Here is a 16,248-nt window from a genome sequence, read left to right on the forward strand (position 1 = left end):
AGTCACCGCTGCTTAAATCATCGCACCATTTTTTAGCTTTTCCTATAAGTGCGGGAGTTGACTCCTCCTCGCCTTGCCTTAGCGGGGGCACCCCTAGGAAAACAGCTACATAGGGTACTACCGCAGGGGGCAGATTTAGATGAGTCTTGCTTCCCAAGTAACTAGATTCCCCTGATGTTGAGGGGACCTCCTGTCGGGTGATAGGTGTGGGTGGTTGGGGGACCTGTAGGCCTACTGTGTCTGATTCCATGGGCTCGGGAATGGCCTCAAGAAGTGGTAAAGGTAACTGCTGTGCGCTGTGACAATCTACGACCTTTTTATCGCCAAAAGGCAAGCTATCAAGTTTTTTTACTATATCATCTATCAAGACACATTTTTTTAGCAAGCCTTCGAGACATGTGTTCATAGTGTCTACTATGTCCTTTGCAATTCCCACTAAAAGGGGTTCAATCCGTTCCTCAAAAAGAGCCTCAATAAGGTCCTTCAGGGACTCCTCCATCCCATGAGTAACTCGAGGAGGGGCCTCCCTCTTCTTACGTTTTTTCGAGGACGATTTTGAATTTCCCAATGGGTCCAGGCTCACAGTGGGAAGCAAAGTTTGGGATGCACAAGCTTGAGGTAAAGTGGAAACAGTAGCAGTAGTGGGTTTCGTTATGATGACATCAGGCTCTAAAGGAATGGCTTGTGCTTCAGGTAGTATAGATGAGGAAGGGGACTTAGCTAATATACCCAGTTCTTGCTGTGCTGTGGCGATTTCTTTAGTTAAAGCCCCCACCGCAGAAGTAAGGTAGGACAAGATGGAGTCAGATTGTTTAGCCACTTTAGCCTTTTTCCCCCCATCGTCTGCGGTAGCTCCGCTTTTCCGCTTACCCATATTAGCAGGAGATGTACGGAGGGTGGCCCAGCCCTGCCTGGTCTTGCCGTGGACTGCCGTAGACTGTCCCGCCCTTGTCCCAGGCTTCTCCCGGGCTGCTCCCGCGCGCTCCCGCGTCGCGGGGGGAAGTCCTGGGCTTTATGCGCCGCCTGGCGCCACAACGTGGTCCGCTCCTTCCTCCCGCTAGGCACTCTGGGGGATGTAGTTTTTCCCCGCTGGGCGGCGGCGGCGGCGCTCGTTGGCAGAGAGCGCCGCGGCTCCTTCCTGGCTCCTGGCTGCAAGCGGTCCCTTCTTCCAGCAACGCTGCACCCCGGTGAGTGCGCTGTGTCTACACTAGTAGTACTTGATACCATACAGTTCTCACAGTCATGCTGCCATTGATAAGAAAGCCCAAACAGGTGATCTACATCTTGCAATACATCAAGCATATACATTAAAAACTCCTGACAATCCTGCTGATTATTTTCAGAGAAGTCTGTTTGACCTGAACATTCATCTAACAGATAACGAACTTCAGACACACTTTCTACTTTTGTTCGATCAGTGCTACATTTCTCTAACACAGAATTCAACAAACAGCATAAACTTTGTTTTTCCGAATGGAACACAATCTGTTCTTTTAAAGTCTCTAGTGAAAAGAGAACATTAACCACTACATTTGCATAGCAGTTGACACCAGAACTGTTTTCAAATTGAAAACCGACAACATCTTCAACAGAATCCACTTTCTTTCTGCTTACAATTTTCGGTTCATCGACTTTTGGGCTTTTTGCTACAACCTCCCTACTATTACTGATATTTCTTCGTTTCCGGCCTACCACACGTTTCTCAAACAAAGGATATTGAGGCAAATGTGGTGCATACTCTTTTCTTAACCTATTGTATTCCTTAACACAATCTAGATCCGCACAAATGTTTGTGACATCACAGTCAATCAAGTACAATCCCGATAAAGTTCTAACTCGTGACAATGCCACATATGCCATACCCTCCTTGAACACAGAACTGCCAATATTCACCAATGCACTATCTACACTTAAACCTTGCGATTTATGGATTGTCACCGCATATGCCAAGCAAACAGGAAACTGTTTACGGCGAACATATAAGTCTTTAACAAGCAAAAACCTAGCAGAACAACGACCAATTAGCTGTACTTCCTCAATACCATCAAATTTAATTTTTAAAAATTCAATTCCATCTCTATTTCGGTATTTCTCAAAATCAACAACATTACCCATTGATCCATTTACCAGACCTCTTTCAACATGTAAATTCCTTCTCAAAATGATTCGGCAATTTAAACACACATTCAAAGTCTTTTCAAAACCTGCTGTTTTAGATATAGTCTTCTCTAATAAATCCAATTTTGATTTCAAATTCTCAGATAAAATAATTGTTGATCCCATATGCTCTATTCTGTCAATAGCTTCAAGTTTCACAATCTCTTGCTTTTCTAAATTCAACATTTTGTTGTTGAAGATGGCACATTCTGCAAGAGTTGGCATCAAACATATTCCGGCTTTCTTCTCAGTAATTTTCTGAAAAATATTCTCAGGCACAATGTCTTGTTCGGGATATAAATTTGACAGTAATCATGCATTTAAAGCTTCTTTCCCATGCTCGGTCACTTTTCCAATTCTAATATTTTGTAGAATATTCTTGTAATCTTCATCCTTCGCCTGACGCATATTTTCATGCAGTTCAGCATAATTGAAATTTAACCATATATTGACGTTGCCAATGCTCCCTAGGCACTTCCCGGTATCTTCATGCGTGAGTATTTTGAACACAGGTTGTCCTTTTACTGGTGTCAGCTGCAGAAGATCTCCAAAAACAATGATGTGTTTGCCACCAAATAACACATCATACTCAGTTTTAAGAACTTCTTGCATTCTCAAATGCACAAAGGCAAGCATGACATTGGAAACCATGCTTACTTCGTCAATGATAAGAAGTTTCATTTTCCTCAAGACTCTTGAAACTTCACAACAAGCATCCCCAGATAACTTGTGGTATTGTAATTTGTTGTCATGATCCACTGGCAGCATCAGTAGACGATGCAAAGTAATACCTTTAATGTTATGTGCTGCCAGTCCAGTAGGAGCGGTAACAACACAAGACAACGATGTCTCAGTCCTTTCCTGCAAATAACAAGAAATTGCTTTAATAAGGAAACTTTTTCCAGTTCCCGCTTCTCCACTCACGTACAGTCGGACAGGCTTCAACGATGTACATGAGCACTCTTTCTTCTCATGACTTAATCCATGCTCAATTTGCTTGGTAACTTCATCATATATTTTCCTCTGCTCAACGTTGAGTTGTTTTTCCAAGTCTTCTAAGTTAACTGCATCCTCCTGAGCATGTGCCAGGCTCTTTCCACTTCATTCATAGCAGTGGCAGCTTCATTTTCGATAATAGGTCCTCCTAGTGGATCCTGACTCAATGAAACAGAACTCTGACTGTCCTGAGAACTGTCTCTGGCAATTTCGGCTGCAATCGTTGCTTCCTGCTCAATTTCCAAAGTCAACATTTCTTGATATTTGGGAAAAGCAGGACATTCTACGGTCTCCTTAGCAGCAGTGAAAGAGTCTTCGTAACAGAGGAAATCTCCAAGCAGTTCCTCTTCTGCACGCCAAGGCTTGAAAAGTTGCAAAAGTGCTAAATAGAAAAACTCCTTTTTTTCTGGAGATTCGCCGCTCAATTTTCGATGGTTTACTAATTGGCATTTTCTTTGCTTGACCAGACATCCCTCACTTCCAATTACAGCATACACTCCTTTCTCAATATCTTCTTTGATGTTCCTCTTGAATATATAATTTTGGAGAACCTCATATAGACAAACATTCTCAAGGTGACTGCTTCGATTTGGATAATATGTATCCAACATGTTGGTCTTCAAAATGTCGGTACTGTTTGGTTCCTTTTCTGCCAAATACTCAATTTTCCGGACAGGTTTTAGAACTCGATTTCGCGTTGCAGCAAGACCAAGACTCGCCCAAACGATACTCCTGGATTTGGCATAGAGGCTTGCTGAAGACAACCGGTCAGAACATTTGTAAGCTCCGATTTCTCGATGCGACAACATCTTCAGACTGAAACTGTACAACTTCTTGCTGAGGCTCTTTTCATGGGAAATGTCCTCCCACATATCCTTCAATTCTGTCTTTTCTTTTTTGGTGATGTAAGATGTCACATACCGAGCCACAGCCATACAGTTGTCAGCCACAAACTGTATATCCATGTTAGCATTCCACATGGACAAAATCACTGGGTTGTAGTCGTTGATGTACTTGGACTCTTCGTTCCTTTTCAAATTGTATGTATTTTTGGGTGATTTCCTCATCACATTATGTCGCAGCGAAGACATCAAACTGTTCACTCTTCCTTTAGAAATCACCGGTCCTGGAAAGTTGAAACGACATTTGGTGTAGAACTTGTCCTTCTTTCTGAATTTACGACGACAGTACTTTCCACAACGATGGCTTTGGAAACGTAGAACTTGTTCTCTTAGGCTTTTCTTCTCCGTTGCATTTGGAACAGCACACGTAGAATACTGTTCTATGAAATTCATCACTAAGTCATCCGGATCTGTTCCAAATTTAGGTGCATCCTTGATCCACAGCAACATATGTATATGAGGAGCACCTCTTGCTTGGTACTCCTTTCTCCAGAAGAAATCCAACACCTCTCCAAGAGGTGGATTCTTATTATTTGTGATGAAAGACATCATAGCTTCAAATCTATGATTGAAGTACCTGCATACATTCACTGGATCCAAAGAACACAGTTCTCCAGGTGTCTTGAATTCAATGTTTTCAATATTTCCATTTGCCTCTCGTAGAAATTCAAGTAAGTCTTCCCAGCCATACTCGGCACAGCTCAGAGTAAGGAACCATGTTGGAGTTCCTAAGTTCCTCAGCATACATTTTATATCACCATGACGACGGTACAAGTACTCATTAGTACCACGCTGACATGCCATGAGATTAATTAGGTCAGAATCCAAAATACTGTCTTGGACATTGACTTTATGCATAAAGTCACTTGCCGAGATGTTTCGCATCTGTATACCACTTTTTAAGATGTGGTTCACTGCATATGACAGTCCAGACAGATCGCTTTCAAACAGGAGATGAAACAAATAGGGAATGCATTGACGAAACCTAGGATCTTCTGCATACAATCGTAAAGTCCGGTATTCAGACGCAGGAATTTGATGAGGTCGCTCATCATATCTTCCTCCTTGACCTGTTGGAAATAGCTGTGGGAAACACCGAGCTTCTAAAGTTTCCTCCCAAACACTAATGGGACTCCCTTTGGCTTGTTTCATTTGAAACAACTCAATTGCATTCCCCATGACTTCCTTGGAATGCAAAGGATGAACACTATAATGTTCATATATTTCTTCACTTTTAGAAGCCTCTACTTTCTCAATTTGGCCAGCACACAAATCGCTATCCTCTTCATCACTTACTTCCTCTTCTGCAACATATACATTTATATAGTACTTATTATTTTTCTTCAAATACAATGTTGCCTTTTTGACTTTCCTAACATCCACTAAATCTTGCCATATTTTCTTATTCTTTGTCGGAACCCCATTAACCAAGATAACCAGAGGTTCCTCTTCCACTTTTTCTACTCCAATTGTGTTAATGTTTTTGTTCAAATCTAGAGGCAAATAAACAACTCTTCCCTTTAATCCTCTCTGTAAATCTGATGGAGGCAACTTCCCTGTCTTTGGCTCCATTCTTACAATAGCCTGAAAGGGATGGATACTTTGAATCAAAATAGATTCATAAGTATTTAAATCCTTCAATTCAGAAGGAACCTCAACCAATTCCAGATTATTATGAACCGCCATAGCAGGCATCTGGTTTTGGTTTAATTTGTTACAACAATAAGTACATACACGTTGATCCGATCCCAAATCAAAATAATTTTCTACCATCAAGTATGTGGCAAAATCCTTCCATTCACTATTATTTTCCCTTTCACTTTTTGCATATAAATCCACTAACTTAGTCTGATTCTTATAATAAGTGCGTCGACAACACACACAAGTGAAATTAGGCCTCTCACTTGATTTCATCTGAAACGTAGCAATTTCCTTCTGAAATTTATCTGTACTAGAAACCTGTACATTATCTTCAACATTACCCTCTACTTCTGGGTCAATTTGAACATTCTCATCTTTACTACCAAAGTAACAAAACTCAATTTCTTCACAAATATTCTTGACATCTATTTCAGAACCATGCAAAAGAGCAGCACATAATTGTTTAAGCATAATTGCTGGACTCTTAGCATAATACAACATTCTCACTAATTTTCTCACTTTATTATGATGCACAGCTAGCATCCTTAAATGATGAAAAACACTCTGGCATACTCTCCTGGAAAGACAAGCCAGTGAATGACCACTCAAACCTGTCATTTGTCTCACTCTGCAAGGATCTAAATCTTGCAACAACTTCATTTTTTGCTTCAAACTTTTCTTATTAAATGTCCGTATAAAATCACAAAGCAAATTGATGGAAACCTGTTGCACACTGCAAATAGAACTACACTTCCAAATGTACACAGGACCCTTAGGACGTCTTCCTAAAACCTCATTACCTAACACCTCGTCTGTCTCTGTTGTCACAAGTTTTTCTTTTTCAACTGGACAACCATCCTTCACTTCATAAGCTCGACCACTGGTGTCAACTGCAAACACCAAATCATTATCCTGAAAATAACTCTCCTCATTAAAAAATGCCTCACAACTTGAACTATGCATCCATTCTCCGGAAAAAACTTCACAAAAGTTACTACGATTTACTACTCTCTTCCATCTACTATTTGATTTGAAATCAGAAATTACCTTGTTTAGTTTCCTAATTCTATTGATTACCAAAATAAACAACTTTCGCTTAATTTCAAAAGCATGATCAATAATTTTCTCTACATTTTTCTTCTTCTTATAAAATGCCACTTTCTGTTGGCCTTTCTTAATATTTTTTAATAAATTAACTATTATCCTGTTGCGGAACATTCGTTTTCGAATGTCCCTAAACTGTTGTTTCCTTCTACTATCATGCACAGAGTTATCTCTTGCTCTACCAGTAACATTTTGATTGGTCTTTCCTTTCCATTTAAATTGCTTTTCTTTATCTGGACTGAAACATTTTTTGGAGAAATACTTTTTTTACTACAAATATTTCTTAAGAATGATTTCGTGCTTTTACCCGGAGCTTTCTTGGTGATTTCACAAGTATTTTGGGGAGAGGACTGCTGCAATAATAGATGATCTTGCTGTCTTTGACGTTTTCTAGCCTTTCTAATTCGATTCTTAGTTGGCATTTTTTAAATTTTGTAATGATCTGCAGTTGAATCTGTGGAAAAATATAATAAAAAATGTTATTAATCACTATTACCAAACAGTAAATGAATAGCAGTCATCAAAAACTTAACACCCTACTTATTATTTAACATAGCAAATCTTTTGCACCAGCACTGCGTCACAAAAATGACACACAGTGGTACAAAACAGGCATACAACAATCATAAATCTCTCCCTAACATTTTAAATGATTGATTCAGGTTGACGATAAGGTGTGGCCTATCTAAAGGTTTGTTTGGGCCCAGATCTTTGGACTGGGGTGAATGGGTGTCATTGATCCACATTCAGTCCATCACCTGTTTTGTTTGTTTGAGGTGAGGCCAACACATGGTTGCAGATGAGATTTTCACTTGTTTAAGAAAACAAAGGAGATAATACATGTGAAGGCCTAGCAATGAAGTAAGTCATGTCCACTTCACTCTTGAACAAAGGGCAGACCTCTTTTGAATCTGTGGTCACACCTAAACTTCATCTGCACAATGTCATTCATAAACTTAGGAAACACTAGTGATGTAATTGAAAAATGTGAAGTTTCTTTTCCTCATTTCAGAATTACATCACCTGTGTTTCCTCATTGACTTAAAATGTCCTTAATGCACATGAAAGCGTTTTTTAGATTGCCCTTGCACCATTTTTGGGTCATTTTGAACATGGCTATGTTACTCCCATAATCAAAATCAAAATTTGCCAAGCACAGGTGGGAGCGCATTTACAAGAAACTTGCCCCATGAGAAACGCTTTCCATTTAAAAAGGGAAAAATAACATCATAGACACTCAATTGCCTTATAAATATGACCCAAAACAACCTATGAAGCTCTAGCAGTACATATCCCGAAATGTAATTGATTTCAAAAAATCGTTTTTAAACACAGCAAATAAATCAATTGTATACCTACATTCAAGAGAAAATGATTAAAAATGTCCTTGAAACACATGAAAGCGTTTTTTTGAATGCCCTAGCACCATTTTTGGGACATTATTAACATGGCTTTTTAACTCCCATAATCAAAATCTAAATTTGCCAACCACAGGTGGGAGCGTATTTACAAGAAACTTGCCCCATGAGGAACGCTTTCCATTTAAAAAGGGAAAAATAACATCATAGACACTCAAATGCCTTATAAATATGACCCAAAACAACCTATGAAGCTCTAGCAGTACATATCCAGAAATGTAATTGTTTTCAAAAATCGTTTTAAAAAACAACATATCTGTTTCAGCTTACATGAGAGACCATGGAATGGGCTAAATGTACAACAATAACTTGTGTTACTGCATGCCAGAATGCTAAACCGAATATGCAATTACAATTTCTCAAAGAAACAAAATCTATTTGTATATCACTTGAGACAAAGCCACATTTTAAAAACACAGCTTTCTTCATCATTTTCTCCTTAAATCATACTATTCTCTATCTAAATTAAATAAATCTTTTCTCACCTTAGCAAATACTTTTTGAGTTTCAAAACAGTCTCAAAAATACACCAAATTGTCTTCAGCAGAACAAAGAGGATGCATTCCAGAGGCTGCAGCTATTGAAAGCACAGAAATACAGATATTCATTACACATATCTCTCATATTAGCCAATCATAACTCTTCCCTCACTTTTTTCAAATCAAAACCCTTCCCCCCTCTGCCCTCTCTGCCTTTTTTGCTTAGCAACCACCTCCTGAAAGACCTCTCATGTTTGCAAGTTCACACAACAATGTTTCAATTGAACTCTGAACTCTCAGTGCACCTGCGTATCCAGTGCAATCTTTCATTAAATATTTCTTCCTTGACCATTCAAATTACATCTTTCAAAGAACACATCCATGCACCCTAACTTTCTGTTTTCAGAAATGAAAATGCACCAATCACTGCTAATGAATCATTAGCACTGGAAATCCACAGTTTTTTTTCTTTACAAACTCCTACCGTTTCAACTGCCCTTTCATTACCACACTTCATCTGACTGCAGCCCAACCTTCTCTCACCATGTTTAATGTCTGGATTGTGGGACATAGTTACATCTACTGGGCTCAAAGGTATGCTGAGAACAGAAATTTACCTAACCTCAATTTACAAGATGTGGAAATTAAGTGGTTGGGCCAAAGAGGATTAAAATGTCACCAATTGATACCATTGGTGAAAACCTTTATGCATTTGTCAAAACCTGACCTGTTAATTGTGCACTGTGGAGGTAATGATTTGGGCACTTTGACTGGGGTAGGTCTGGAAATGCTTTTAAAGGACACCTTTGAGCAATTAATGGCACTTTTTCCTCAAACTGCCTTGGTATATTCCAATATATGCCAAAGACAGAAATGGAGGTGGTCCAACCAATTTTGTCCACAAATTGAGAAAGCAAGGAAGCATGTAAACAAATCTGTTTCAGCTTACATGAGAGACCATGGAATGGGCTCCTTGTACAACAATAACTTGCGTTACTGCATGCAAGATATCTACAGAGGAGATGGAGTTCACTTATCAGATGAGGGCAACAGAATTTTCATTTTGAATTTAAGACTGTGCATTGGTACCTACTTATAAGTAATAAAATGTACCATAAACCCAAAAGCTCTTCTCAGAGCTACCCTACATCTGATCACTCACAATTATTATTTTTCTCTAACTTTTTTCTGTAATTTTCAACAAACTACGCTCAAAGAGCGCTACCCGGTACACGAACTGGAAGCTAACCGCGCAAAATTTAAAAAAAAAAAGTTTTTTCCCCGCACATATGGTCCTCCTCAGCCACCCTCAGAAAACGTAGGGGGTCAAAATACATGTACCGTGCCCCCTTCTACCCATTCTGAACATTATTTGCCCTCCATTTTATATCTTAATTCAACCGAAACACAAAATGGTGGACTCCCGTTACGCTCCTAGTTCGCGGACCGGACCGCTTCCCGGGAAGCGGTCCCAAAAAAAGGTGGGAAAGTAATTCACAGAAAAACGACTGGAGACACTGTCACCAAATATAGATTAGCTCATACTACATAACAATCCCTTTCATTTTCACAAATTTGATTGAAATTCCATTTATCCATTAAGCCTGTAGACCTCTCTAAATACCGTGAGGTAAATTACTTCACAAAACACATCTGAAGTATTGGAATTGACAACCAATGAAAATGTTACTTTCATTTTCTACTTATATTACCTGACATTTGTTTGGTTATATACCTGAATATATATAAAGGAAGAGAAGAAAACACAGCCATTTTGACTGCTACTTATTGTTGTAGATTACATTTGAATAGCTACTAAACACTTCAACTTGTTTGTGAAGGTAAGTTGTTATTTTTAAAACTGAAGTATATTGTGCACTATAACTTAATATGGTAGACTTTTTCTGATAGATATATACTATACCTCTGTAGTAGTTATGGATTTAGATAGACTTCTCTGTTATAGTTATGAATGGAGTTAGGCTTGTCTTGGTTAAATCACATACACTTTTTTATAGTCCTATTTCCACTCTGATACTATACACTGCCAAAAGAAAAATTCACTGATAAAAAATGCCTATCTAAAATTAATCCCAACAGTGCCCTATCTCTACTAATATATTTTTTTTTAATCCAAATTTCAGGCAAAATGGAAGGCGAGCAGCAAGTTCAATTTGAAATTGTACTGGAAGAGAGCAGTCAAGGAAAGATTGATGAATTTATGGATCAAAGTAGAGACCAGGAACTACTACAATGTGTTGAAGCAGTGGATAACCTGCTTAAAAATGAGAACATATTACACCCTCATACAATACAAAATATATTCAATGACAATTTAGATATTTCTGACAATGAAATGTTAGAAAGTTTAATGAATTATGAAACACAATCAAAATAAAAAAAAACACTTTAAAAATAAAGAAAACAAAAAAAATCAACAAAAACAACAAACAATTAACATACAGTATTAGAAAAGTCTATCATTCTTTTATCCTTATAGTACGCTGCCCAGAACGCTTTCCGGTTCGCGTACTAGGCGCTCACCACGCAAAAAAAAAAAAAATTTTTTTTTTTGCCCTGCTGGGCCCTTTTAAAACCTCCACATCAAACCTAGGGGGTCAGGGAGGATCTACTATGCCCTCTTATGGTAATTTCCCCCTTTGTTTTGACCTCCTCTTGTCTCTCGATCCTACCGAGAGACAAGATGGCGGCCGCTCCGGACTGTTTAGAATGTTGACAGACACCAGAGAGCCAATCAGCTTCGCATCGCAAAGTTCCGTTACGCGAAAAGTACGCGAACTTGAGCGCTACCCGGAGCGCTGTTACAGATATATATCTTATTTTGAACGTTAATTACTCAAAATCCACTGGAGCACATATATTGAGACCTAGCAAAGGCACATCGGGCTAACAGTCCCTTCAATTTTGCCAAGTTTCGTGCAAATCCATTCAGCCGTTCGAGCTAAAAGTGAGGCCAACCGCCCTATGGAAATTAACATGGGAAAAACGTGTTTTGGGACCCCCCTTTTTTCTCGGCCCCCCCTTGCCGAACCCCCCCCCAAATTTTCAGGGGCTGCTCAGAAACAAAATGTGCCATTTTCCTGAAAATTTCAGCCACTTCCGTCCACAAACGCCAAAGTTATTAGACATAGAATTTTCAGAAATCCCATAGGGAAAAAATCCTAACTATATATACCTACTGGCGACCGCCAGTAGGTAATATATATATATATATATATATATTTATATATATATATTCACTGAAAAAACCATAGGTTATAGACCATATATAGTTACGGATTAGCATTTACAAAACCTTGAAAATTCACTGAAAAAACCATAGGTTATAGACCATATATAGTTAGGTATTAGCATTTACAAAACCTTATTTTACTCACACAAAACCATTAAAATTTGCATATATAGTTAGTTGCACTAACTATATATTGCGCACCCGCAATCCACTGCTGATGATGTCACATATTACATCATTCATGACATGGTCAGTGTCCCCCCTCCCTAGGTGGAGGCATCTCATGTGCAGTGCTGTGCCCTTTGCCGTTTCACTCGCCGTTCAGCAAAGTTGCGGCCGCACTTGCTGCTACAGTAGGCCGAAGACAGCACAACGCATCGAGATCCGGATGGCACCGAGGTGGTGTCCAGCAAGTTGCCGCACTGGTGTGGCTATCCTACAATGCTGCGCTGAAAGACGGCGTGGGATGCCCGGGGGTGGAGGGGCGGCTTAAACGGGCCTCTCCCGCCTCCCCAGGTAGAGGCACCTCATGTGCAGGGCGGCGCCCCTTATCTTTTCACTCGCTGTCCAGCAGAGTTGCGCCCGCACTTGCTGCTACAGTAGGCCGAAGACAGCACAACGCGCCGAGATCCGGATGGCACCGAGGTGGTGTCCAGCAAGTTTCACTGGTGTGGCCATCCTACAATGCTGCGCCGAAAGACGGCGGGGGGTGCCCGGGGGGGGGGGCGGCTTAAACGGGCCTCTCCCGCCTCCCCAGGTGGAGGCAACTCATCTGCAGTGGGGCGCCTCTTAGCGTTCCACTCGCCTTCCAGCTGAGTTCCGCCCGCTCTTGCGGCACAGTGCCTCACCCTCCATCCAGCTGAGTTCCGCCCGCTCTTGCGGTACAGCATCTCGCCCGCCATCCAGCTGAGTTTTGCCCGCTCTTGCGGTACAGTGACTCACCCGCCATCCAGCTGAATTGCGCCCACTCTTGCGGTGCAGCGATAGCCGGCCGCAACAGGACTCTCAAAATGGTGGCCAGCTCTTTGGATTTGGGCCTGGTCCACTAAAATGGCCCTGGGAAACCTTGGAACTCGGACGCTTGCCTGCTAGGGCATGGGCCCCATTCACGAAAGCGTCCCCTCTTTTGACTGATTGTTCTTGTTGCCTATCTCTTCTGTTGTCATTTAACGGAACCTTTTTGGACTGCCAAAAGGGGTTCTGGTCCGACCGCTGGTTGGTGGAGACATTTTGACTATATCCTGGACCTGCCCGGCCTCGCCCAAAATGGCGCCGGTATAAATGGGACCCGTAACTCCTTGATATCACGAGATACGTATGCATTTTTGAAGCACAAGGCAGGCTGATTACTTTACTATTGAAAGTTCGAATTAACGTCACCCATGGTACTTGCCCGCAAATGTATATCTAGATAATTTTATTGTAACTGGCCCTGTCGTACTTTAATTATAAAATGTACGTCCACCGATTCCGCAACTGTTAGACACCTTACTTCTTGCAACCTAATGGCCCGCCCGTAACGTTCGTCTACAGTGTAAATGTCCCCTCATCATATACGATTCCAGTTTGCTCCGTGGCCGGCCCACGTGGTTATAGGCCCGTATTTGTATACTGACATTTTCACAATAAAGGTTTTTAAAACAAAACATGGTAGTAGTACCTTTTTTGGTAAAGTTTTGAATAATAGCCACTGTTTTCGAATCAGTAAAAGGCAAGTGAAATAAAGCAGCCCGATTACATGACGGTTAAAAGGTATAATACGCAGGAACGCAGTAAAGATAAATGGTCAAGGGCTGTTGTGTTTTCCACTCCTGCAACATAAAGTGATCGATTAAAATCTGATATTCATGCCTATCAGCGACTAAGACTGCAGGCCGAGCCTGTTTTGCTCACCACCATCCCGTGGCTGCGTTGTGGCCATTCCGCGAGCAGTCATGGCAGTCGCTCCCCACCGGAAGTCTACGGGAGTCGGGGGTCCCGGTGACTGTTGTAGAATCTTCAAGGCTGAGGGGACTCTTTTGGGAATGGGGCCCATGCCCTAGCAGTCAAGCGTCCGAGTTCCACGGTTGCCCAGAGCCATCTTTGCAGGCCAGGCCCAAGTCTGTGGAGCCGACCGCCATTTCGTGAGCTCCGTAGCAGCCGCCTGTCACTGTACCGCAAGATTGGGTGCAATTCCGTTGGATGGCGGGTGAGATGTTGTAATAGCAAGAGCAGGCGCAATTCAGCTGGCCGAGCGAGGCACTGTGTCGCAAGAGCGGGCGCAAGTCAGCTGGTCGAGTGAAGCGCTGGGGTGTAGCTGAGAAACATCCACCTGGGGATGTGGGGGAGGCTCATTCGCGCCGCCTCTCCCTTCTGCTCGTTCACGCCGTCTCCTGGCGCAGGTATATGTGATGGTCGGACCAGGGCACCGCAGGACGTGTCTTCAGGTCAAACGGATTGTGGGACAAGGTGTGGAGCAGGCGCAATTATCCTGGGGGCCTCCGTCAAGTGGTTCAGGGAGGCACCGCATCACATTGTTTTCCAATGCAGTCAGGTCCACAAACAGCCCCCATTTACTTTGAGAATAGTGAAGCTGTAGCAGGTGCAAATAAGCTTCAGACAGTGTTACAAGCGTTGCTCGGAACCCTTAACTATGGCACCCAACATCCAGGACTTATGCCATTTGTGCAAGGCAGTGACATCAAAGCATCTCAGGGACCAAGCAACATACCATATCCAGAGTCCTTCCCACAACCTCTGCCTTCCTTCTTACCTAGTTATTGTTCTTTCACTCCCACTCCAGGCTTTTAGTCTGTGGATGGAAAACCATGAACCTACACTCACCTATGAAAATCTTACTATTGATGGTTTATTTTGAGCCCAAAATACAAAGGCTTGTTTGGATCGATGTTGCAGCAGGCTGCCATGTAAATAGTTATTTAATAAAACGTTTTAGCCTGTTACTTTGCTGGTGTGTTGTATATATTTATAATATTTGCATAGTGTTTGTCGTTATTTTGGGTGGGGTGGGCGGCGGAGCCGAGCTGTCTTGCAGCCATCATGGTGTCGAGCTCAGTTCCTCACTAGTTTCGTATTTGTCATGAGGGGTTGTTCATAATGTTTCTATTTTAGCAAGGTCAAAAAGAGATCCCATTAGTGGCCTACTGATTTTGCTTGATTCCTTTTGTTTTTTTAACGATTTTTCACTATCTGCAAAGACTAAACAGAGTATTGCGACTCTGTGCTTGTTTGTAAATAGAGAATGAACCAAAGAGAACCAATTCCAAAACAATAAATGCTAGTATAACAATCAATCAAATGGAGAGGGAAGCAGGCACGACGGATTACAACGGGGGCAAAGGCCTGTGTTACCTACCCTTCACTATCTGCAAAGAGAGAACACTCCTAAAAGAAAAGAGGGGGGGATGGGGGAGGGTGCAGCGTTCAAAGCACATCAGCGTGCATAAATACGAAAATGTTTTTACCTACCACGTACTTGACATTTTACAGCTTTTGATATTTGCTATTAAAAAACCATTGAAATTCACTGAAAAAACCATAGGTTATAGACCATATATAGTTAGGAATTAGCATTTACAAAACCTTGAAAATTCACTGAAAAAACCATAGGTTATAGACCATATATAGTTAGGGATTAGCATTTACAAAACCTTAATTTACTCGCACAAAACCATTGAAATTGGCATATATAGTTAGTTGCACTAACTATATATCGCGCACCCGCAATCCACTGCTGATGATGTCACATATTACATCATTCATGACATGGTCAGTGAAGAAAGTAAGAATGAGGAAAAAAGGAGGGGGCTTTCATTATTTGGAGAAAAAAAATGATGAGAACCAATGAAAAGTGTTATTTTCAAGTCACATGACCCGATGCGCTTACGTTACGCGCTCCGGCGCGCTTACGTTACGCGCTCCGCCCCGCGCCGCGGAGCGCTTCCGGGTGCGTTTACGCAGCGCGTCATAAGACGCATCACGCGGCTACGCGATACATCATGCTTACGCAATGCGTCACGATGTTGTTTTCGATCGCGACATTGGCGCTAACGGGACGCTTCACGGTTCGCGCACCGGGGCGCTTCAAAATACTACGCTTTCCAGGGCGCTCCAAGACAAAAAAAAAATATATACAAAAAAAAATTTGAAAAATTGTAAGGACTGGTAGCCCGATGTGCATTTGCTATGTCTCAAGATATATGCTCCAGTTGTTTTTAAGAAAATTAACTTTAAAAAAAGATATATTGGCCTACTTTGGGCTTTATATATGTTAGAGCCCAAGTGTAGCCCAAATGTAG

This window comes from Lissotriton vulgaris, chromosome 4_1 (genome assembly GCF_964263255.1).
Source record: "Lissotriton vulgaris chromosome 4_1, aLisVul1.2, whole genome shotgun sequence".
In the NCBI taxonomy this organism is placed as follows: domain Eukaryota; kingdom Metazoa; phylum Chordata; class Amphibia; order Caudata; family Salamandridae; genus Lissotriton; species Lissotriton vulgaris.